This window comes from Rana temporaria, chromosome 4 (assembly GCF_905171775.1).
Source record: "Rana temporaria chromosome 4, aRanTem1.1, whole genome shotgun sequence".
In the NCBI taxonomy this organism is placed as follows: Eukaryota; Metazoa; Chordata; class Amphibia; order Anura; family Ranidae; genus Rana; species Rana temporaria.
The window spans coordinates 4,992,635-5,016,971 of NC_053492.1; positions in this window are offsets into that span (position 1 = coordinate 4,992,635).

Consider the following 24,337-nt stretch of genomic DNA (forward strand, 5'->3'; position numbering starts at 1 on the left):
AGCAGCCTTACAGATCTGATCCATGGAGGCCTGGTGATGCACTGCCCATGAAGCACCAACTGCTCTAGTCGAGTGCGCTTTCACCTGAAAAGGAGGCAGGCCTCAAAAATTCCAGTCGCCTGCTCGCATCTGGCGAGTGGATATTTAGGTAGGGCGAGTGGAGCAGGCAGAAGCAGACAGGATGCTGCTGAGGGAGGAGAAGAGCCGCACGGTGGATGCTGAGGGGATAACCCCAAATCGTCCTGGCTTGCTAGAAATCTCTGCTTTCCCCCCCTCCTCAATGCAGACTCTAATCGCACGATTTTCGGCCAGCTTCGCCCTCCGCTCCTGCTCCCGCTTTTTGCCTCGGTCTCAGCGGCTCCCCTGGTAAGGAATCCTGCAGCCCCATCATGAAATAGTTTTGAGAGACAGCTTTATTGTGAGCACCAGGCGCCCAGGGCATATGCCCCATTTGCCTGATTTGTGTATGGGAGGGAATCAGGGAATGTCCCCGGTCAGTGTCCCCAAGCTGGCAGGGTGAGCGGGTCAGACTGGTAAAGGATCGTGCCGAGGAGGCGGAGCTGCCGGCCACTGCTGAACCCGCCACGAGCCTAGACTTGGCTGGGGGCAGGGAAAGCCTCGTAAAAATGCACTGAATCCGTGCCGCAGCAGACAGCCGCTGCTACACTGTTTGGGTTATATTTGCAGCAGAGCGGTGCAACCGTGCAAGTATGCTTAGTGCTACGAGTCCAATCGATCACCGATGCATTCACTGTCTTCCCTGTCAAGCGGAGTGATCTCCGCCGCCCGACATGAGCTTCCTAGTCCCACCCGGCATGATGTATTTCACAGATCGGGAGGCGGGAAAGTGCTGCTGCAAAGACCTGCGAGGAGCCAGTGAAGTGCCGTCGCCATGCAAAAGTCCAAGTAGGTTTTCAGAGGCTAAAAACCTTACCTAAGGCAGTGTTATCACAGTGGCTTTGCTCTGTTAACTGCCTCAAGTGATTAACTCTTTGGGGTTAATTTACAATCATATTTTTAATATGCAGCATGGAGAAGGTTAATGTGCTGCCACTGGTCACTGATGCATTGGTGACCAGTGGCAGTTAATTAACCGTTTTGTGCTGCATTAGTGACACCAGTGACCAGTGTCAGTGTTAATTATGGTGCAGCATGAAAGGGTTCATAAACACTGACACTGTGAATGGGCGTCCAAGTTTTGCCTAAGGCCTCACAAAGCCTAGAGCCGCCTCTGTGCCCCACATTTGCTGGTGGGTGTCCCTGCGCCGCAACCGCCCGTAGTGCTTTGGTTCCAGTCCAAGGCACCTTCTTTCTCTGACTGCCGGGACTGCAGCATGGAGCCGAGTGACGTGCAGTGAAACTTCTCCTCGCCTCTGTGCTACAGTCCCAACAGTCGGAGCTCTGTCAGCGGCACTGTGCTGAAGAAAAAAATATAAAAAACAGCACGGTGTCGGCTGCATCCTATTAGCCAGATTCAGGTAGGCAGGTGTATCGTTGCGGCGGCGTAGTGTATCGTGTTGACACTACGCCGCTGTAAGTTAGCGAGGCAAGTACATGATTCACAAAGTACTTGCCTGCTAAGTTACGGCGGCGTATGCGCCGTCCGTGTACATATCCCAGTGTGCATTGCGGCAAAGTACGCCGCACGGTCCTATTGGTTTTGACGTGGATGTAAATGACGTAAATCCCTATTCACGGACGACTTACGCAACGACGTAAGATTTTCGAATTTCGACGCGGGAACGACGGCCATACTTAACATTACTATTCCAGCTATTTGATGGAATAACTTTAGGCCTGATAATGCGTTACGTAAACGGCGTATCTGTACTGCGTCGGCCGGGCGTACGTTCGTGAATAGGCGTATCTAGTGATTTACATATTCTACGCCGAACGCAATGGAAGCGCCACCTAGCGGTCAGCCTAAAAATTACACTTTAGGATACGACGGTGTAAGACACTTACGCCGCTCGTATCTGAGCCTAATTTAAGCGTATCTGGTTTCCAGAATACGCTTAAATTAGCGCCGGCGCAGGGAGCTGCGGTGGTTCAACGCCATTGGCACTGCGCTGACAAGCCATTCACCTCTGCAGCTAGGGGTTCGGATCCCGGTCTCAGCTACATGTGAATTGAGTTTGGTGGCCTCAGCCCGGCTCCCGGTGGGTGTGCTATGCGAGGTAAGCCTGCGCTTAGTACGCCCACCCCCCTCCCACAAAAAAACCCACCACACTTACACGCACTCGAAATTGAGTTAACATGCACGCACTTTGACCACGCGGTCTCTAAAAAGAGAGGCAGAGGACTAACGGGGCTGGTTGAGCAGGCTAGATCCTCTCACTCCCTTATAGGGAGTCCCTCTGCCCCGTTGGGCTTCAAAGCGGAGCAGGTAGGGCGGGCTGTGTGGGAGGACCCCCTCACACACCCACCATTGCCACCCAGGGCATGGAGAAAGGTGGCAGATTGCCTCTGGGGGAGGCCTGCCTACTCCCAACTCCTGCAGTCCGGCTCCTCTCTCGAGTACACGCTCAAAATACACAAAAAAAAAGAATTAAAATTAGCGCCGGCGCAAATTCAGACTTAGGCCGGCGTATCTACTGATACGCCGGCCTAATGCCGCGTACACACCATCACTTTATGTGATGAAAAAAAACGACGTTTTTAAAAACGTCACTTTAAATGACCGTGTGTGGGGGGAAAACGTTGTTTTATGTCTTGTGAAAGACGACAAAAAAAATTGAAGCATGCTTCAATTTTATGTGTCGTTTTTCAAAACGTTGTTTTTTACTTCACAGAAATTGACCGCGTGTACAGTAGGTGAACGCGATATTGTGTCAATCTCGCTCCCTTTCTCGGCGAGATTGACCACCTACGAGCCCCATCGCGGGAGCCAGCGCCGAGCTGGCTTGCCGCGATGAAGACAGAGCCGTCATAGAAGCGACAGGAGATCCGACTTGGATTCCCGCCAATTCTACACGTGTGCGGCGTTTGTTATGAATCCTGAGGGGGAAGTCCCCGCCGGATTTTAAATAAAAATCCGGCATGGGTTCCCCCCTCAGGAGCATACCGGGCCCTTAGGTCTGTTATGGGTTGTAAGGAGAGCCCCCCCTACGCCGAAAGGTATCACATGGGTAGGTACAGAGCATGATGGGACTGTGAGGCCTATATAAATCCGACGCAAGCCGGGCACACGTCATTGCAGCGAGAAGAGCCGGCCGGCGTGTCAACATCTGGAGAAGACGGAAGACGAGAAGAGAAGATGATGACGTTACAGAAGAGCGGACTGACCGCCGCCAGTATAGCGGCGGCCAGCCCTGAAGGAGAAGGAACCGGACAGCGGGAGGAAGAACCGGGGTGCGCCGAGTCAAGAGCGGAGAGCGGCGAATATAGAAGAAGACCCCCCCAGAGCTGAGAAGACCCCCGGAGCGGAGAAGACGTCACAGAAGAGCTGAGAAGACCCCCGGAGCGGAGAAGACATCACAGAAGAGCGGTGAAGACCCCGGAGAGCAGGAGAAGACCCCCGGAAATCGGAAGAAGAAGCCTACCCTGGTAAAAGAGCTAAAGAAGACAGGGGAGGCCTCCGGAGCAGACTAATAAAATATTTTAATACCCTGTGTGGTTTATTTGTGTTTTTACCACTTTTCTTGCAGGTGAATGGGTAGGGGTACGATGTACCCCATACTCATTCACTTAGGGTGGGGGGCCGGTATCTGGGGGCCCCCTTATTAAAGGGGGCTCCCAGATTCCGATAAGCCTTCCGCCCGCATACCCCGACAACCAACGGCCAGGGTTGTCGGGAAGGGGCCCTGTCCTCATCAACATGGGGACAGGGTGCTCTGAGGTGGGGGGGCCGCAGTGCGCCCCCTGCCCCAGAGCACCCAACCCCCCCATGTTGAGGGCATGCAGCCTGGTACGGCTCAGGAGGGGGGGGGGCGCTCGCTCGTCCTCACTCCCTTCCTGGCTGGCCGGGTAGCTTGCTTTGGATACGGGGTCTGGTATGGATTGTAGGGGGACCCCCTACGCCGTTTTTTTCGGTGTGGGGGGGCTCTCCTTACAACCCATAACAGACCTAAGGGCCCGGTATGCTCCTGAGGGGGGAACCCATGCCGGATTTTTATTTAAAATCCGGCGGGGACTTCCCCCTCAGGATTCATAACAAACGCCGCACACGTGTAGAATTGGCGGGAATCCAAGTCGGATCTCCCGTCGCTTCTATGACGCGCTTGCTGGGATGTGCTGTCACTATTCCAGCGAGTGTGAGATGTCGGCGAGATCTCGGCACCATAACGCCGAGAATCAGCGCGATGCTGTCGTGCTAAAAACACAATATCACAAACACCTACTGTAGCAAAAAACGACGTTTAAAACAACGTTTTTACACCCGCACATGCCCAGAAGCTAGTTATGAAGCGAGCTTCAATGGAAAAACGTGGTGAACGTAACCTCGCTTTGCTAGAGCATTGTGAAAAAACGATGGTGTGTAGGCAACTTCGTCTTTGAAAATTTAAGTTTCAAAAACGTCATTTTTTACTTCACAGAAAATTTCGTTTTTTTTTCATCACATAAAGTGATGGTGTGTACGTGGCATTATGCCGCATACACACCATCACTTTATGTGATGAAAAAAAACGAAATTTTTTTTCATCACATAAAACGACCGTGTGGACGCGGCATTAGTCTTTCTGAATCCACCTATATATTTCCAAGAGGTGACAGAGCTGCTGGGGGGATTTGTGAGAGTACTGGGAGGGTGGATTTGTGAGAGAGCTGGAGGGGCATTATTGAGAGCGTTGGGAGGGGGGCATTTGCAATCATGGTATACCTGTGTATGAGCTGGATAAAATATGATCATTTACGAGGGCGTTTAGGGGCGGGATAAGCAGCAAGGTAACTGGTGGCGAGTAACTCGTAAGGCCTGGCGAATAGCTCAGGACCTCAAATTTTGAGCCCTGAAGGAGGGATCTTCTTTTCTAAACCATAGAAATTCGACAAGTTATTACTTGTCGAATCCACCTTGCAATAATGTGTCTTGACGCTGCCTGGCCCTTCCTTGGGCCTTGTGGCAGAATAAACAGACAATCAGTCTTCCTTATCTGAGCCGTAGCTTGCAGATAAACCTTTACCGCTCTTACAACATCTAGAGAGTGTAGACTCTCTTCCTCTGCAGAATGCGGATCTGAAAAAAAGACGGTAGGACTATATCTTGATTCAGATGGAATCCTGAAACCACCTTGGGTAAGAAAGTTGGGCGAGGACGCAGCACAACCCTGTCATCATGAAAAATCATATACGGTTCTTTACACGAAAGAGCAACCAATTCCGATACCCTCCTTGCTGAGGATATGGCTACAAGAAAAAACAGTTTCTTTGTCAAAAGACTTAGACCCCTTTCACACTGGGGCATTTTTCGAGCGTTATTCGAGCGAAGCCTCATCTGCAATCACAAGTGCTTTCAGAGCCCTTTCACACTGCAAGCGGGCAAAATTTTTTAGGGCAGTTTTGCAGTGCCTCAGTGTGAAAGGGTAAGGCGTTTTTACAGTGCTTTTCAATTCATTTCAATGAAGAGAGGTGTTTTTGGTGTGTTTTTTTCAGCGCCCAAAAGCTGCTCCAAGGATGCTGCTTGCAGGACTTTTCTCAATGCCCCGCCAGTGCAACGCCCCAGTGTGAAAGGGTAAGGAGTTTTTACAGCGCTTTCAATTCATTTCAATGGAGCGGGGCGTTTTTGGAGCGTTTTTTCCAGCTCCCAAAAGCTGCTCCAAATATCCTACTTGCAGGACTCAGTGTGAAAGGGTCCATTAAGATGCATGGAGAGCGTTTTATGAGCGTATTAATAGCGATAATTTTAACACTAAAACGCTGTAAAAAACGGGGTGAAAGGGGTCTTAGAGAAACCTGGTGTAAAGGTTCAAAAGGTAGTTTCTGTAAAACAGATAATACCAAATTCAAACCCCATGGGCACATAGGAGACTTACCCAGCGGATTGAAATGCAGTGCTCCCTAAATAAAGGCCCTGAATAGGGAATGAGAGACAAGCGGTTTTTGAAAGAATAACTATAAGGCCGAGATTTGGCCCTTGATAGTGCTCAAAGCCAATTTCATATTTAAGCCCAACTAAAGAAAGGCAAGAATCCTATTAATGGCAAACTTCCTAGGATGCCACTTTCTGGGTTCACACCACAAAACATATGCCTTTCATATTCGATAGTAGATAATCCTGAAGGCCGACTTCTAAGCATTAACCAGAGTGGATAGGACTGGACATGAGAGTCCACGTTTCCTCAGAATGTGGGTCTCAACAGCCAAACCATCAAATTTAGACTTTGTAAGGCAGGATGGAATATTGAACCCTGCAACAGTAGGTCCGAGCGTAGTGGGAGAACCCAAGGTCTTCCTACTGCCATCTTTACGATTTCTGTGAACCAGGGTCTCCTCGGCCAAGCCGGGGCGACCAAAATCACTGACTTTCCTTCCCTCTTGACCCTCTGAATGAATCTTGGAAGAAGTGGAACTGGAGGGAACACATAAATCAGGGAATACCGAGCCCATGAGATTGTCAGGGCATCTGGCCCTTGGGCACAGGGATCTCTTGTTCTTGACACAAAGCTATCCAGCTTTGCGTTGAACCTGGAAGCCAACAGGTCCACATCTGGGGTACCCCATTTCTGACATACGATTTTAAACATGTCGGGGTGTAGAGACCATTCTCTTGGACTCAGCTGCTGGCGGCTTAAAAAATCTGCCTGCCAATACTCTACTCCTGGAATGAAGACCGCAGATAGGCAAGGAATATGCCTTTCTGCCCAGGCCAGGATGTTGTTTTACCTCTTTTTGAGCTTTTGAGGCTCTGGCGAACCCCTGGAGATAAGACCATAGGAAGCTCCAGGGCCTGAACATCCTTGTTCCAAGTTGACAGAATCCTGCCCTGTAACGGTCTTAAGTGAAACTGGGCATAAGGGACAGCCTCGAATGAGGCTACCATCTTCCCCAATGACCTCATGCATAGACGGATGGAAGGCCTTCTTTTTGCCTTTATCACTTGGACCAAGTCTCCTATGGCTTTTGCCTTTGGCTTGGGAAGTAATACCTTGCATTGGGACATGTCTATAATCATGCCCAAATACTCCAGACTTCTTTGAGGCTGCAAGGAAGATTTTTCCAGATTGAGGACCCAGCCTAGGTACTCTAAATATTCCACTGTGCTGTGCACATTGTGGCCCAAGCGTGCGGCGGACTAATCTATGATCAACAGATCGTCCAGGTAGGCTGTTACTGCTATGCCTCATGCCCTTAGCCTTTGTAGGGCCGGGGTCAGTATTTTTGTGAACACTCAAGGTGCTGTAGCCAGCCCTAAAGGATGGGCCACAAACTGAAAGTGACGCTGATCCACCGCAAACCTTATAAATCTTTGGTGAGCGGGGAATATTGGCACATGTAGATATGCATCTCTGATGTCTATTGATGCCAGAAATTCTCCTCCCTGAAGGGTGGAAACAACTAAACGGACAGACTCCATGCAAAAGGAGCAAATGTTCAGAAACCGATTCAGGCTTTTCAGATCTAGGATAGGTCTGACATCCCCGTTTGGTTTTGGAACTGTGAAAAGGTTTGAATAGAATCCTGATCCTATGGAGCTAACTCCATGATTACCCCTTGGGACAACAGGTGTTCCAAGGCCAACAGTAAAGGTTTTCTTTTTTCTGGATCTTTGGCCATGTGGTGGCGGAAGTTCTCTGAATTCTAGCTTGTAGCCTGAGGACACTGTGGAGATGACCCACTTGTCCTGAACTTCGTTCCACCAGACGTTTGCAAATTGCAGCAGCCTTCCCCCCACTCAGCCAAGCGGGGGCATCCCTTCATAGGGAAGTTTTGGGGATCTGCTTAGACTTTGAACCCCAAGTCTTTTGCTGCCTTTCAGCTTGGCTCTGGGCCTCTTCCCTAGTGTTAGACTGTGGAGTCCGTCACCACTGCCTGGAGACTGAGGTTCCAGGGGCTGGAGAAAGAGTATGTTTAAATGAGGGACGCTTACTCTTCTTCCTAACCAGCAACAAAATAGACTTGCCTCCAGTAATCTTTTGGATGTATTTATCCAAGTCATCCCCAAACAGGCGTACTCCCCAAAGGGGAACGCTGTCAGGTATTTCTTGCAAGAAAACTCTGCCTCCCTGTTCTGTTCTTGCTACATGTTTGCCCCTGGCGTATATGTAGCTCAACATACAGCTTTAACCTTGCTTCCTAAATAACCAGACTGTCTGTAACTTTGATCTTTATTACGATGAACAGATGGTGGCCATATAAGATGCGTGTGAATAATGGTGAAACTAGAGATGAACAAATAAATGAACATATGAGAATAATATGAACACAAACAAATGTCTACTAGGCATATAGATAAACAGTCTTTATCATACCAGCGATGCTGTCCCAGGAGGATCAGGACTTGGCTGACTCCATGTGGACTGACAGTGGAAAGAGATGAAAGAGTTGTGAAAGGAATTGAAGACAGTTTTCAATAACACGACAGGAAATGTACATTACCATAGAACACTGCCCATCAACAGTCTTTTTTTAAGAGTGACGTCTAGTGGATAATATTTAAATTACAAGTCCAGAAGATATTCCTGTATTTCATTGTAGGCCAAAGGCATGACACTCCCTGCCTGGTATCATAAGATGCCACTATTTATTTCTCAGAGCACTGTCACCAGGGTTAGGTTTCCTTTTCAAGATACAGTCGATCTCCTTGGCATAGGTTTCATGCTGTACAGTATGGATGATAAGATCCTGGGACTGCTGGAGCTCTAATGCTGAACGGGTCCTTTGACAATGATGCCATCCTTTGCGGTCACAGCTGTTTGAGTCACCTTTGAAAGAGTGAGCTATATGGATAAGACCAGAAATAGCTCGAACAAGCGCTTCTATTTTGAGAATCTGGTAAATCTGTCAGATTTAAGCTGGCAGTCTGAAGTTGCAGCCTGAAATGTTGAGATCTCAGGATGGATGTCAGTATCTGAGTCTGGATCTACTAATTCAATAGTGTCGCTCCTAGGAACAGTCTGTTCTGCATTGTACAAGAATGCAGGTCCTGTAAACCATGTTGTGTCTTTAAGGTTACATGCAGCAACAACTCTTGTAGCATGGTCCGCAGGATTATGGTCGGTAGGTATGTAGTGCCATTGTGTTGGATAAGTGGATCTCCTAATCCTCAACACTCTGTTGTTGACGTAAACATAGAAATGCCTGGTCTCTTTGTAGATGTAGCCTGGCACTACCTTGCTGTCAGTGTACGGTATCCTTGAGGACAATGTCCATCTCTGTGGTTATAAGTTCTGCCAGTTTAACGGCTAGTACCGCAGCACAAAGTTCCAGCCTAGGTACAGTGTGCTCAGGGTGTGGAGCTAGCTTTCGCTTGCTCATGACAAATCCTACGTGGCATCATGCTGTAGTGTCGACAGTTCTTAAGTAGGCCACAGCAGCTATTGCCTTGATAGAAGACAGAATATACAAAGGGTTTGACTGTGTCTTTGTAGAGGGTATAGGAGCATATGGGAGTGAAACATGGAGATCAGATAAGACTGATAGGGAGTTCTTCCACTTTACCCAAGAGTTCCTCTTATAAAGGGGTAGTGGGGCATCCCAGTCGGATGTTTCACAAATCAAGTCTCTAAGTAGGGCTTTACCTTGAATTGTAACAGGTGCCGCCATAGGTGTGCACAGCCTTTGGCATTAGGGTGTGCACCCCAAAGCTCAAACGCACTCTACCAATCATTAATGATGTTTATTCAGAAAGGGAAGGGGCCGGTAAATGGCATATTTACTGGCCCCTTCCCCCACTCATCCTAAAACATCCACAGCAACAACCGGTGGGAGAGGGGGGAAGCAAGCAGTGCTGTGGGGGGAAGGAGGGGGAGCCAGGTCAGTAGGGGGTATCTGTTCTGCACAGGGTGATTAGGGTGTGCCTGGGCACACCTGGCACACGCCTATGGGTGCCGCAAATCCTAATGGATTGTATAGGCTATTGATTGTGGACAGGACACCTCTGCGAGTTAAAGGCCTTTCTTCTTTGTTCATTTGGAAGGTAAAGGAATGAGATTTCAAGTCCTAAAGTAGACCTAGACTGCGCTGTACAGGTAAAGAGTCTGGCCCAGATTCACAGAAAGCAAGGCGCACATTACGCCGCCGTAGAGCAAACACTGTACGCTACGCTGACGCATCGCAGAGAGGCAAGCATTGCATTCAGCAAGCCAGTGCTCCCAACGCTGCGCCAGCGTGGCGTGGGTTTTGAAGGCGTACGTCGGCGTAGGTAGAAGTGGGCGTGACCCCATGCAAATGATGGGTCGAGCGCCAGACAGGTAAGTATCATGAACTGCGCATGCGCCGTTAATGCACCCCCCTGCGCCTGCTCATAACCACGCCGGCACAACTGCCTAAGCTACGCCGGATCACTGCTTACGCCGTGAATATAATGTATGCCCAGCCAGACACGTTCAATGCACAATACGCCGGCTTGTGTTCCCTGGTGCAGACCTGAGCATGTCTGTTGCTGGGTTGCACCTCCTTTATGGGGAATAACTTTACGCCGGACGTACAACTTAAACGCATCTAGCGTAGCATGCGCCGGGCACACGCACGTTCGTGAATTGCCATATTTCCCTCATTTGCATGTTTGAATGGCTAATCAATGGGAGCGGCACCATGCTCCCAGCCTAAATGTGCGCCCACTCTACGCGGGCGTAAGCAAGATACATCGGCGGGGTGTAGCCTGTTTTTAGGCACATATTAGTTTGTGGGTCTGGCGCACAGATACGACGGCGCACATTTTCACTTACGTCGGCGTAACTTGTTATACGTCAGCGTAAGTGCTTTGTGAATCTGGGCCTCTGTACCTAGATCTAAGTCCTTTAGATCGTTGGAATGGTCTTGAGCAGGGAAAGCTTCCATTACCTCTTTGCTGTTGGAAGCAATCTTGTGAAGTCTGTGATTGTAACAAGCGAGCTTTTCCTGTGCTGTTTTAAGAAGACAGATTGCAGACTCACTGGAAGGTAAGGATTTCAAACAGTCATCTACATAAAAGTCTTTCTCTACAAATTGTTTTGTATCTGAGCTATACTCGAATCCGTAGATAGTGACACCCTAATGCGATACTCTGAGATGTCTTTGGAAGGTTCATTGTCTCTGAACCAAAGGAACCTTAGAAAGTTTCTGTCTTCTTCTCTGACCAGAAAGCAATGGAACATCTGTTGGATGTCTGCTATGAGGGCAATATAGTCTTTGCGAAGCATAAGAGTACTCCCAGGAGTTTGTTGTTGAGGTCTGGGCCTGTCAAGAGGACATGGAGGAGTGAGCGCAGAGAAGGAGAGCCTAGCGAAGGTCCGTGGTGTACCTGGACAGGAGAGCAGCAAATAGGCCCATATTCACCCGCCCTCTCTGATCTACAGAAGGGAGCGTACAACCAGCAGTAGACGCAGCGGACGCTGCATCCGATGCCACGGAGAGGAAAGAGCACTGTGAGAAGTGCGGGAGGGTCTGTGCCTAGCCATTCATATATCACCCGGTATATGACGGTGAAGAGGAGCGACGCGAAGCAGGAGGACGCACGTAGAGGACACGCTACGAGGAGGGAGTCCCTAACAGAAAGCATCCGACAAGACGCTGCAGAGAGACTAGCGTCGGATACCTCAGCTACTACTACAGCTACAGCGGCGACAGGAAAGGTGAGCGGTGGACAAAAGCCGCTAGTAAGAACAAGCCTGACGGCATTGACTGCCCCAGCAGATAAAGCAGGAGGGGCTATACCTAGGCTGGAGGTCCAGGACGGGACAAGAAGTATCCCCATATCCCTTGAGGGCCAGAGGACAGCAGAGCTGACGGAGCGGACGAGTGAGCACCCCCAACGCACGGCTGAGGTATTGTTGTCGGCTTTATCTATATTTCCTAACATACCAGAAGCATCAAGGAGGTCAGGGGGATTTATAATAGAATCTACAGAGACATCTGCAGAACTATTGACAGCAAAGACACTAACACTAACAGAGACACCTTCCGTACTAACTATACCTGCTACTACACCTGTAACTATACTTGCTGCACCACCTATCTTAGCAGTTAAGGGGGGTAATAGCAATACAAGTTTTGCAATGGCTAAAGTAAATGCATACCCACGAGAGGAGGGGGGAGTGCAGCGTGATACACAGACCCTCGGCGACACAAGGAATATACATGGGATAGAAGCGACACCGGATATTAGTCAGCTAAGCAGGCTCATCCAGGCTCTCCCGACTAAGGAAGATATTCAGAAAATGTTATCGGTTATCACCAATACTTTGAAGGAAGAGATGGAGGAGGTCCGTGCAAAAGTGGTGATGGGTGAACAGAAAATGTGTATCTTGGAGAGTCAGCAAGGGGTGGTGGATGGTAGGTTGGCAGCCCTTGAGGAGAAATGTGGCAAGCAGCAACAACAAATGATCAGATTACAGTTAAAAGCTGAAGAGGCAGATAACAGAAGTAGGAGGAATAATGTACGTATAAAAGGGATCCCTGAAAGTTTTGAAGGCATGGCCATTAGGGAAGCGGTCTTATCTATCCTCAATAAAATCTTAAAAAAAAATCCAGAATCCCCAATGGAGCTGGATAGGATTCATAGGATCCCTACATCTCGGAACCCCGAACAGACTAGCCCCCGTGATGTACTATGTCGGATACATTTCTTCAGAATAAAAGAAGAAATTCTTAGAGAGGCATGGAAAGAAGGAAAGGTGTTATGGGAAGGGGTGAACATACAGTTATTCCCTGATCTGTGCTGGCAAACCAAAGCAAGACGTCGGCTGCTAAGACCACTACTGGAACACATACGTAGTCAAGATGCGGTATACAGTTGGGGCTATCCGTTATCCTTAAATATAAAAAGAGAAGGAAGAACTTTTAATTTAAGGGAGCCCTATCAGCTCCCAGCACTGTTTGAATTTTTGAGATCAACGCCAGTAGATGTCCCTAATTGGTTGGAGCTACCAGGTCCAGGGGAAAGAGACGCTAGATAAACAGATGGAAAGAGATGGACAGAGAGTGGACATAGGCCATAAGCCCAAGAGATAGAATGACGGACAAAGGAAAAGAAGAGAGAAGAGAAATATTTTTTTTTTTTTTTTTTTTTTTTTTGGGAGCAACAGGGTAGAGCGCCCCCCTTGTTCTCTAGAAGAGAGAAAATTGTATTATCAATAGCCTCCAAGTAGGAGGGAGTCACATATATCAACTTATAATCCATATCCTAAAAAAAAAGGGGGAAGAAAGGATATGCCAGTTTCGCTCTCCTTCTCTTTTTGGCGCCCGTTTGTGTTTTTTTTCTTTTTTTTTTTTTTTTTTTTTTTTTTTTCCTGGGCCCCTGTGTTTTTGGTATTTTCTCCTTTTTTTTTTATTTTTTTTTTTTGAGAATGGAGAATTGAGAAGAATTCCTTTTCAGATTTGGGTTAATAAACTTTCAGGGGCGGTTACAGGTGAAAGGTGCCAAAAGTATTACTCCCTTTTTTTTTTTTTTTTTTTTTTTAGGCCCTTCTTTTGGGGAAGTTCAAATGTTCACATGCCGTTATAGGTCTATATATTTTTTTTTTTTTTGATATTGCTCCGTATTCTTGGTATTTGATCTGTTTTTTTTTTATGTGTATGGATATATATATATATGTGTACCGGAAGGGCTTGATGCTAGATAGAATCTGCAATGATCAGATACCTGCCCCCATTACAGGGAGGGACAGGGGTAGGGGGGGGGGGGAGGGAGGGATATATGTGGGCGTGTTTTTTGGGGGGGGGGGGTTTGAAGAACCGGGGGGGAAAGTGGGTTTGTGGGTTGGTGGGGGATTATGGGGGGGGTAACTGAGGGGGTTGGTTATCACGGTAATATTATAACAACTAATGAGGTAATAATAAATAGAGATTGAATATTGTAAGGGGGGGGAGGGAAGGGGTTTTTGATATTTGAGTCCAATGTTTGACATTTTGGTTATTGGGGAGGATATATAAGAATAACGGAACACAATGTATCACTTGATATCACTTGATTTAATGACTAGTTAAAGTCACTTAATAGTATAATAAGATACGCACTAAGGGTCAACACATTTAGGTGCGTACAGGGTTAATTAGGTCTACTAAGGGAAGGTTAAGTTTAACGGGTGACACGGGAGGGAGGGAGGGGGGTAGTACGGGAGAAGGATAGGGGGTAAAGGGGGAAAGGGGGGAGGGGGTGGGGAGGGGTCTAGCAGAGTGCCAACAGGTTGACCGGTATGATAAGGAATGAGGATAAGGAATGATAAGGTACAGGGAAAAATCAGATTAAAAGTTCAGGGGTTAAGGAAGTAATGGGTGTAGAATAAATTAATATCAGAAAGAGGGAGCAAGGGGATACAGGCAGTGGGGGAGGGGATAGGGGGGATGAGAGAAATAATGTGTGAAAGATCTGGTAGCTGGTGCTCGGAGATAATACACAGAAATTACCTTTGCAGGCCCGATTATATTTTTAGGAGAAGGGGGAGAGAGGAAGGAAGGGGAACTGAAGGGAAGGAAGAGGTAATCCCTGCCCTCTATAGGTACTCATTGGGCCTTCTGCTATGGTTCTCGCCCCCTATTCTCTATTCTCTCTTATCCTTTTTTTTTTTTTTTTTTTTTTTTCTCTCTCCTTTTTTTTGGTGAGAAGGGTTTAAGGGTTTAAGGGGAGGTGGTAAAGTGGAATAGAGAAAAAGATTATAAGGGCCAATTAACGGGGTACACCCGGACCGATAGAAAGGCGTGAATCTCCCTGGTGCTCATACATTTACCCCCATTAGAGCGCCTCTCCTCCGTGAGGAGGGAAGTCGGAGACGCTAAATAATTTTTTTTTTTTTTTTTTTTTTTTTTTTTTCTCTCTTAGTCCTATCTGGGATCCTAGGGGACCTATCAGATTGGTACATAAATAGAGAGGAGGGGGCGGGAGTTCCTGCCCACCTTTTTGCGGGGTTATTTTCTCTTTTTTTTTTTTTTTTTTTTTTTTTGGTGTTTTTATCCCTTCTCTCTCCTCCACACTCCTTACTCCCTTATCGGCCCTATCCCCACACCAATTGAGGGTTGGACGGGGAAAATCTTAGCAAAGTATTAAAATGGCAAAGATATCGGTAATGTCCTACAACGTAAATGGGTTAAATAACCCGGAGAAAAGATCTAAGTTGATGGCAGAATTATGGAGATCAAAGGCGCAGGTAATATTCCTCCAGGAGACTCACTTCAAAAAAAATAATAAAATCCCAAAGTTGGGAAATCACAGATTCCCAACTGTGTATCATAGTTCCTCACTGACAACAAAAACAAAAGGAGTATCAATTATGTTTTCAAAAACGGTAATATGGAAAGAGTCAAGTGTAATGAGGGATGAGGAAGGACGCCTTCTTATTGTGAAAGGATACATAAATGATCAGAAGGTCACTCTGGTTAATGTGTATTTGCCTAACGAGGGACAGGTTGCAGCGCTGGAGAAATACACAGACAGGGTGCATCAGAATATGGAAGGTATCGTAATAATGGCAGGTGATTTAAATATTGCTTTAGACCCTATACTAGATACATCTAAGGGAAGCTCGCACATAGCATACAGAAAATTAAGTAAAGCAAATAAACTGTTACAAGAGATACAGGTGGTAGATTGCTGGAGGACTACCCATCCACACGAGCGGGACTACACTTTCTTTTCAGCTAAATATAGAACCTATTCCAGAATAGATTACATATTTATATCCCAAAACCTGGTACAGGGCATAGTAGAGGCTTCTATTGGGTCTTTCTCACTGTCGGATCACTCACCGATAAACTGCGTATTGGAATTGGGGAAACCCGTAGCACGTGAGTGGCACTGGAAAATCAACGAGTCCCTTTTAAAAGATCCAGAGTATGAGGGAAAGATAACACAGGAGTTGGAGATGTTTTTTTCTAATAATGAGGTGGGGGAGGTGACCCCAACTTGTATTTGGGAAACACATAAGTGTTATATCAGGGGAGTACTAATATCAATGGGAGCATATAGGAAACGCCAGATAGGAGCTCAGATAGAAGGATTGATGGGAGAAATCCGTAGATTGGAAAAAATACACAAAAAGTCATTGGCAATAGAGGCAGAGGAGAAGCTGAAGAAGGTCCGAGAGGAATTGAACTTGCTATTAACCGACAAAGTAAAAGCTGCATTAAAAAGAAGCAAACGTGCGTTTTATGAATATGGCAATAAGCCAAGTAGGATGCTAGCGAGAGCACTAGGAGAAACAAGGGCCCACAACCATATAGAGGGAATTAAAACAACAGGAGACAGGATAGTCAAGTCTTCACGAGAAATTGCGAAAATATTTAGAAATTACTATGAGAGTTTGTACCAATTGAAGGAGGAAAAGAATATAGCAAAGATACAGATGAAGGAGGAAAGGACGAAAAAGTATATAGAGGAATCAGGAATGCTGAGACTACCGGAGGAAATAGGGAGAAGTTTAGAAAACCCGATCACAGCAGAAGAATTCACAAATACACTCAAATTGTTAAAACCAGGTAAAGCTCCTGGTCCTGATGGATTCACTCTTCTCTACTATAAGACCTATGCAGATAAGTTGATGCCAAGATTTTTGGAAGCATATAATTCGATAAGAGAAGGGCGGGAGATGCCAGAAGAGGCCCTTATGGCACACATAGCGGTTATACAAAAAGAGGGGAAAGATCCAGCGCAGTGCGCAAATTATCGTCCAATATCTTTATTGAATACAGATCTAAAAATTTTCACAAAAATCTTGGCAAATAGACTACTACCATATATTCCAGGTCTGATACACCAGGACCAGGTAGGATTTATTCCAGGAAGAGAAGGTAGAGAAAATACGCAGCGGGTGATAAATGCAATCCACCTAGCGCAGTCCAAAAAAAAGCCTTTAGTACTGATATCTACCGACGCAGAAAAGGCGTTCGATAGGGTGGATTGGAAGTTCTTGAAAACAATCATACAACATATTGGACTGCGAGAGGGGATGCAAAGATGGATTATGAGTCTGTACTCCCGACCGAAAGCGAAAATTAAGATAAATGGTATTATGTCAGATCCCCTCGATATACGCAATGGGACGCGCCAAGGATGCCCATTATCTCCACTTATTTTCGTCTTAACGCTAGAGCCTTTTTTAAGGACACTAAGGATGAGAACAGATATTAGAGGGATCAGCGTGAAAGGGGGGGAACACAAGCTTGCAGCATTCGCTGACGATCTGCTGTTTTTTGTAACGGAGCCGGCATTATCTCTGCCTCCATTGCTAGCAGAGATAGATAAGTATGGTGCACTATCAAACTTTAAAGTGAACTATGAAAAATCGGAGGCAATGGGGGTAGAGATGAGCATGGTACAACAACAACAACTGACCAACTTTTTCTCATTTAAGTGGACAAACTCTCATATAGGATATCTGGGGACTAAAATTCCGAAGAAATTAAATAGAATTTTAGAATTAAACCTGGCCCCACTTGCAAGACAAATTAAAAGAGACTTACTGAAGTGGGATAAGGAGGTATTCACGTGGTTCGGGAGGATCAATATCATAAAAATGAATGCAATGCCAAGGTTATTATATATACTACAGACACTCCCAACCAGAATACCTCAGGGATTCCTGAAAGAAATTAGAGCAAAATTTGCGGGATTCATCTGGGCTGGGAAACCTGCCAGAGTGAGAAGAGATATACTAACACTTTCAAAAGAAAAGGGGGGGGTGGGTCTACCAGACCCACTGACCTACTATGAGGCAGTGCACTTGTCTAGAGCATTAGACTGGTGCAGGGCCCAGAAGGACAAACCTTGGATTCTTTTAGAACAGGAAATGGCGGAGATCCCATTGGAGGGTCTAATTTGGCTCTCTAAATCAGTGATACCACAGACAGTCAAGAGACATCCAACGATAGGGACGACAATTAGTATAGTCAAAAAAATATTCAGAAATTCAGAAGGGAAAACAGAAGTAAACCCGATGACACCAATTTTGGGGAATCCAGCGTTTGTCCCGGGCCTGAGGGACTCGGCGTTTAGGAATTTAAAAAACCAGGGCAAAACCAGAGTGATACATTTTTCAAGAGAGAATCGAGTAATGTCAAATGAAGAAATAGAAAGAGAACTGTCCGAGGCTCTAGACCCATATAGGAGAAGACAGTTAAAGGGGTTTCTCCGATCAATCCAAGGACAAACAAGGGTGAGAGTAACACTGTCGGAATTTGAGAAATTGTGTCTTAAGGGAGAACCGGTTAGACACTCGCTCTCACTGTTTTATTCCATAATAAATGAATTAAAAGCCCCACAAGAGATAAGTTTCATCCAAGCGTGGGAAAGAGATCTAGGGGTAACTTTTACGGAAAACCAGAAGAAAAAAATATTTCAATTTAATCATAAAGCATCATTGGCATCTAAATTTCAGGAGGGAGGATACAAGATCTTGAGTAGGTGGTATAGGACACCGGAAGTTTTAAACCAGATTTTCCCAGAAGTGACCAATCTCTGTTGGCGTTGTCAAAAAGAAGAGGGAACCCTGTTACACATTTTTTGGAACTGTGAGAGAGTTAAAGATTTTTGGAAAATGATATCGGAAGTGATAGAAGAAATAACTGAGATGTCTCTAGGTGAGGATCCGGCGACGTACCTGTTGTTGGACATTCCGATATCAATAGAGAAGTATAAAAAATCCCTAGTAAGGCATTTACTGGTCACAGCTAGAGCATGTATTCCAGCCCTCTGGAAGAGCACTTGCCCCCCAGGAAGACCACAATGGATGGCAAAAATTGCAGAGATGCAACTTATGGAGAACCTTACAGCGGCTCTGAGGGAACAAGAAGAAGAGGTGAGGGAGATATGGGCACCATATGTTAGATATAGGGAAAGAGAAGAATAGGAAGGGGGAGAGGGAGTGTGGGGCAGAGAGGGGAATCCACCTTTTTTTTATTTATTTTTTTGTTTTTGTTCTGGGAGGCTGCTATTAATAGCAGGATGGGAAGTTGGGAGGGTGGGAATGAATGAGAGGTTTTTTAGGAATAACTGGGGTATCAATGTCTCAAAGGAAAAGAGCACACGTACATTTCGTGGGATCTAAAAAGGAAGAAAGTCTAGATCCATTAGCAATGACTCTGAGGACTGTAAATAAAGGTAAAGATGGTTAGGATCAAGAGGTGGGTTTGACAGAGAGTGAAAAATGCAAACTATGAAGTTGATTGATGTATAAGATGTGTAGGATGTGATAATAACAGATGTATGAGGCAATGTGAAGTGTTGGAAAAATGGTAAAAAATAAAGAATTTATAAAAAAAAAAAAAAAAAAAAACAAAGAAGAGGACATCGTTCAAGGAGACACCCTTGAATTTGGCACTAGAGTCAAACACTACTTTGATTTGACCTGGCTTTTTGGGATGGTACACCCCGAATATAAGGAGGTACCAACATTCTTCAGAGTCATTAAGGGCATTGTAATAGAATGTATAAATAACGTACTTTATTTTTAAGTAGAAATTTACTTTTCAATATGTTGTAGCGTGGGCATTTTTGCTTCTCAAATGTTAGACTAGTGTTAATCCATGACTAATGTCATAAATTGGTATTTGGCACCATCTAGTGGCAAGAACGTGAAATGGACTTAATTTATTTTCATTTTTCAAGAACATATATATTATGATATATTATGCAAATAACCTACCCATGAACCCTCAGGGTTGAAGTCCATGCTGGGTAGGAGATAAAAGGCCCTGTGGTGGCCATATTGGGTCTCTTCTGGACATGTGGCCTGCCTACAGGGAGCTGTGAGGAGTTGATCCAGAGAGCAGGGCCTACAACACTGTGGGAAAGAACATCCAGCGATCCTGTGTCACATCCCTGAGCTGAAGAGACAGAGAGACGGAATCAAGAAGGATCCAGAGACATCTGCGGGTTCCAGCCATCCTGTGAAGCTAAGTGTAGTGATAAGAATAAGTCCAATAAATGTATAGGGGCAGATTCACAAAAGAATTGCGCCTGCGTATCTATTGATACGCCGCGTAATTTCAAATTTCCCGCGTTGTATCTTTGTTTTGTATCTACAAAACAAGATACGACTGCATCTGGGCTCGATCCGACTGGCGTACGTCTTAGTACGCCGTCGGATCGTAGGTGCATTTTTCCGCCGGCTGCCGTTTCCGTTAAATTCCGCGTTGAGTATGCAAATTAGCTAGTTACGGCGATCCATGAACGTACGTCCGGCCGGCGCATTTTTTTTATTTGTTTGCGTTCGGCTTTTTCCAGCGTATAGTTACCCCTGCTATTATGAGGCGTACTCAATGTTAAAGTATGGCCGTCGTTCCCGCGTCAAATTTTTTATTTTTTACGTCGTTTGCGTAAGTCGTTCGCGAATAGGGATTTGCGTAGAATGACGTCACCGTCAAACATTGGCTTGTTCCGGTTTAATTTCGAGCATGCGCACAGGGATACCCCCACGGACGGACGTTGTTTACGTCGGGTCACGACATATTTACATAAAACACGCCCCCATCACATCGATTTGAATTGCGCGCCCTTACGCCGCCAAAGATACCCTACGCCGCTGTAACTTATGGCGCGCTTTCTTTGAGGATTTAAAAAAATAATAATAAGTTACGGCGGCGTAGTGTGTCTTAGATACGCTACGCCCGACGCAAATATGCGCCGATGTACGTGGATCTGCCCCATAGTGTCCAGTCCTCTTAGATAATTGATATCTTAGGTATTATATGATGACTATAAATTTGTTGTTCCGCAGCAACACAGGTTCTCCAGAGAACGCATTTTTAATTAACTTCCAATAACGAACAAAGTCCACAGACTATATTAATCCAACAGAGTATATAATTCAAATCTCTTCCTAGACATGTGCTATATTTCTCAGTGACAAGACCAGACTGAATGCCAGCTTGACTGCCTCAAATGCTGGTCTCACACTGGAGGAAAGGGTTCTTCCAAGTCAACCAAATGTTTCCCTGAATGAATACCCCCATCAAATCTAATTAGCATTAACAAATACTTCCTTATGTATGTAAGGAAGTTCCAGGCCATCTCACACACCTAGGTAGTCTTAGATAAGATTAACACATCAAAGGGTCCTCTGTACCTCTTGATCTGTGTTTGGCCACTAAACCTTTTGGTCAGCAAACACCCTTTGATGTGTAACCTTGAATGCCTGTATCTAACACATAAATACCATGCCATACATATAACACAATATTTTAAATACCTACACATCTATATTAATATTACAACATATTCCCCCACTTGAGTCGGTTCTAACTACTAGAACTGACTCATAATTCAAACAACAATCATCATTATGGTTTGAGGTACTGGATGCTTTACAATGGCTTATATGAAATATTAAAGGGGAGTGCCAGCCAATTTGTATGTTTATTAAAAGTCAGCAGCTACAAAAAGTGTAGCTGCTGGCTTTTATTAAACAGACACTTACCTGCTCCAGCGCGCCGGCCGGGGCTCCGCTCCTCTCCCCCCCTCCCCGGCCGGTGTCTTCATTCTCAGTGTGGGCACCCGGCCGTGACAGCTTTCGGCTTCACGGCCGGGCACCAACTGCGCATGCGCAAGCGCCACTGCGCATGCGCGAGTGGCGCTGCGCCGTGTAATTGGCCAGGAGATCGCCTAGGACCTGTGACGTGTCCTATGCGATCGCCTATAGCAGCCCCTTCCTGTAGGCGATTAAGCTTAGTCGCCTACAGGAAGGAGGAAGTGGGACAGGAAGTCCCACTCTTCCTGAAGCCCCCACTCCCCCCCAAAAAAAATTACATGCCAAATGTGGCATGTAAGGGGGAGAGGAGTGGGTTAAGAGGAAGTTCCAAATTTGGGTGGAACTCCTCTTTAAGTTGAGACTGGTTACATCTCTCTTCACCAACCTCTAAAATATCCCCATGAAACAGTTATTAGATAATATAACTTTAGACGATTACTGGAAAAGGATTCAGTAAACATCCGTGGCCATTATAGCTGTTAGGCCTCATTTCAAAGATTGCTCTTTTTTTTTGTAAATCACATCACGATTTTGAATATTGTGCAAAAACGAGCTGATGTCACTGTCCATTTTGACTTCATCACATCTCTCACCATCTCACTGAAAGTAAAGCTTGGTATGTTTTGGGAGGTCAAATCCACATAAGTCCAGGATTCTCTCATCTCCAGGCTCAAAGGGGCAGATTCACGTACCAATCTGTTACGCTGCGGCGGCGTAACGTATCCCATTTACGTTACACCGCCGCAAGTTTACAGCGTAAGTGCCTGGTTCACAAAACACTTAACTGTAAACTTGCGGCAACGTAGCGTAAATCCACTCGGCGCAAGCCCGCCTAATTCAAATGGGGCGGGCACCATTTAAATTAGGCGCGTTCCCGCGCCGAACGTACTGCGCATGCTCCGTCCGTAAGATTACACGACGTGCATTGCGCTAAATGACGTCGCAAGGACGTCATTGGTTTCGACGTTAACGTAAATGGCATCCAGCGCCATTCACGGACGACTTACGCAAACGACGTGAATTTTCAAATTTCGACGCGGGAACGACGGCCATACTTAACATTGGCTAGACCACCTAGAGGGCAGCCTTAGTTTTACGCCGCGTATCTCGACGGAAACTACGTAAATTTAGAGCGACGGGTAAAGCGTACGTTCGTGAATCGGCGTAACTAGTCATTTGCATATTCTACGCCGACCGCAATGGAATCGCCACCTAGCGGCCGGCCTAGAATTGCAGCCTAAGATCCGGCGGTGTAAGTCAATTACACCTGTCGGATCTTAGTGAGAACTATGCGTAACCTGATTCTATGAATCAGGCGCATAGTTACGACGGGCGGATCGCAGAGATACGACGGCGTATCAGGAGATACGCCGTCGTATCTCTTTTGTGAATCTGGCCCACAGTTTTCATTTTTAAAGATGCTTTTACACAAACACCAGCAAATCCTGAAATACCACTTTCATCTTCATAGTAAAAAGAACCATTAATGTACCAGCAGTCCCTTTCAAGGTCAAAAAGGTTTGGATATGGCAGTAAAAATTCTGTGCTGCAAACTATTTCCTTGCATTTGACACCTTCAATCATTAATCCACCAATCAGGACACTTGTTGATTGCCAGCAACAATTTACTTTCGTAATGTGTTGTAGGCTGACCCCTCATTGCCTTTAATAGAGCTGTTCTTTGTATCATTCAGTCCATAATTCCACCAGAATGGTCTACCAACATATATATATATATATATATATATATATATATATATATATATATTCCCCCATGCGATGGTTTAGATAGTATCAGCTTGACATCAGTGTATCAGATCTTCTGTCCAGACAAGGAGGCAGTGGAAATTCTTGCCAGTATTTTTTATGAAAGGTAGAAAGGTCTTTTTCATCCATATGTGTCATAGCCTTCAGCATATTATAAACAACTGATTCAACATGTTTCAAATCATGACTAGAGTGATGAATTTCATCAATAAATTTAGGAAAACCACCCAACCTACTATAATGTATGCCCAGCCAATTGTGCAACATCACCTCAGATGTAAATCTATTGATATCAATATGCATTATGTCATATGTACAGATGTTATAATGCTTCGCTCTGGTTTTAAGATTAAGTTCAAGGAATAAAAACATAATAAAAAAGCAAAATATATCAGGGAAAGGGAGAAAATGAAAAAATAGGGCGTTTGGGTAAGACCATTGAAAAAAAAAAGGAAATTTGAATGTTCAAAAAAAAAAGTCCATTGCTTGATGAATATTGAGAGATATTCACTTGTATAGTGATATATTGTCCATTCAGCGTTCCTCCCCCACTAGCCAGCAATTTCTCCTGCTATTCACATGCAAACGAGTATCTCCAGCCATGTACTGTACCTGAAAGACAAAAACTCTCAGACAAAAACTCATTAGCAAGGTCCTTAAGCAAAGTACTATTTACAGTCCACAGTTTAAAGCTAATTCACCCCCACTGCTAGAGAAGTGGCATTTTCATTCAAAAACAGATCTGTACCATTCAACTGTTCTAATAATGTGTAATATTCTATTTTCATCTTATCATACTCAATCTTCAGGTGGTCATATTTCTGTTTTAACTGAGGAAATGGTATCCAGGTCTTTTTCTTATTATTATTTTGGTCAGCTCTGTTTTTCATGTTAATATCACCTTTGTTTGACCCAGAGTTTCCCCTTTTGTTGTGATCATTAGATATTATCTTCTGATCTTTCTGTTCAGTTTTTGCTCATTTGACCTTCTCCATAAATGATCTGCTCTCAATAATAATACGTCTTTTAAATTATGA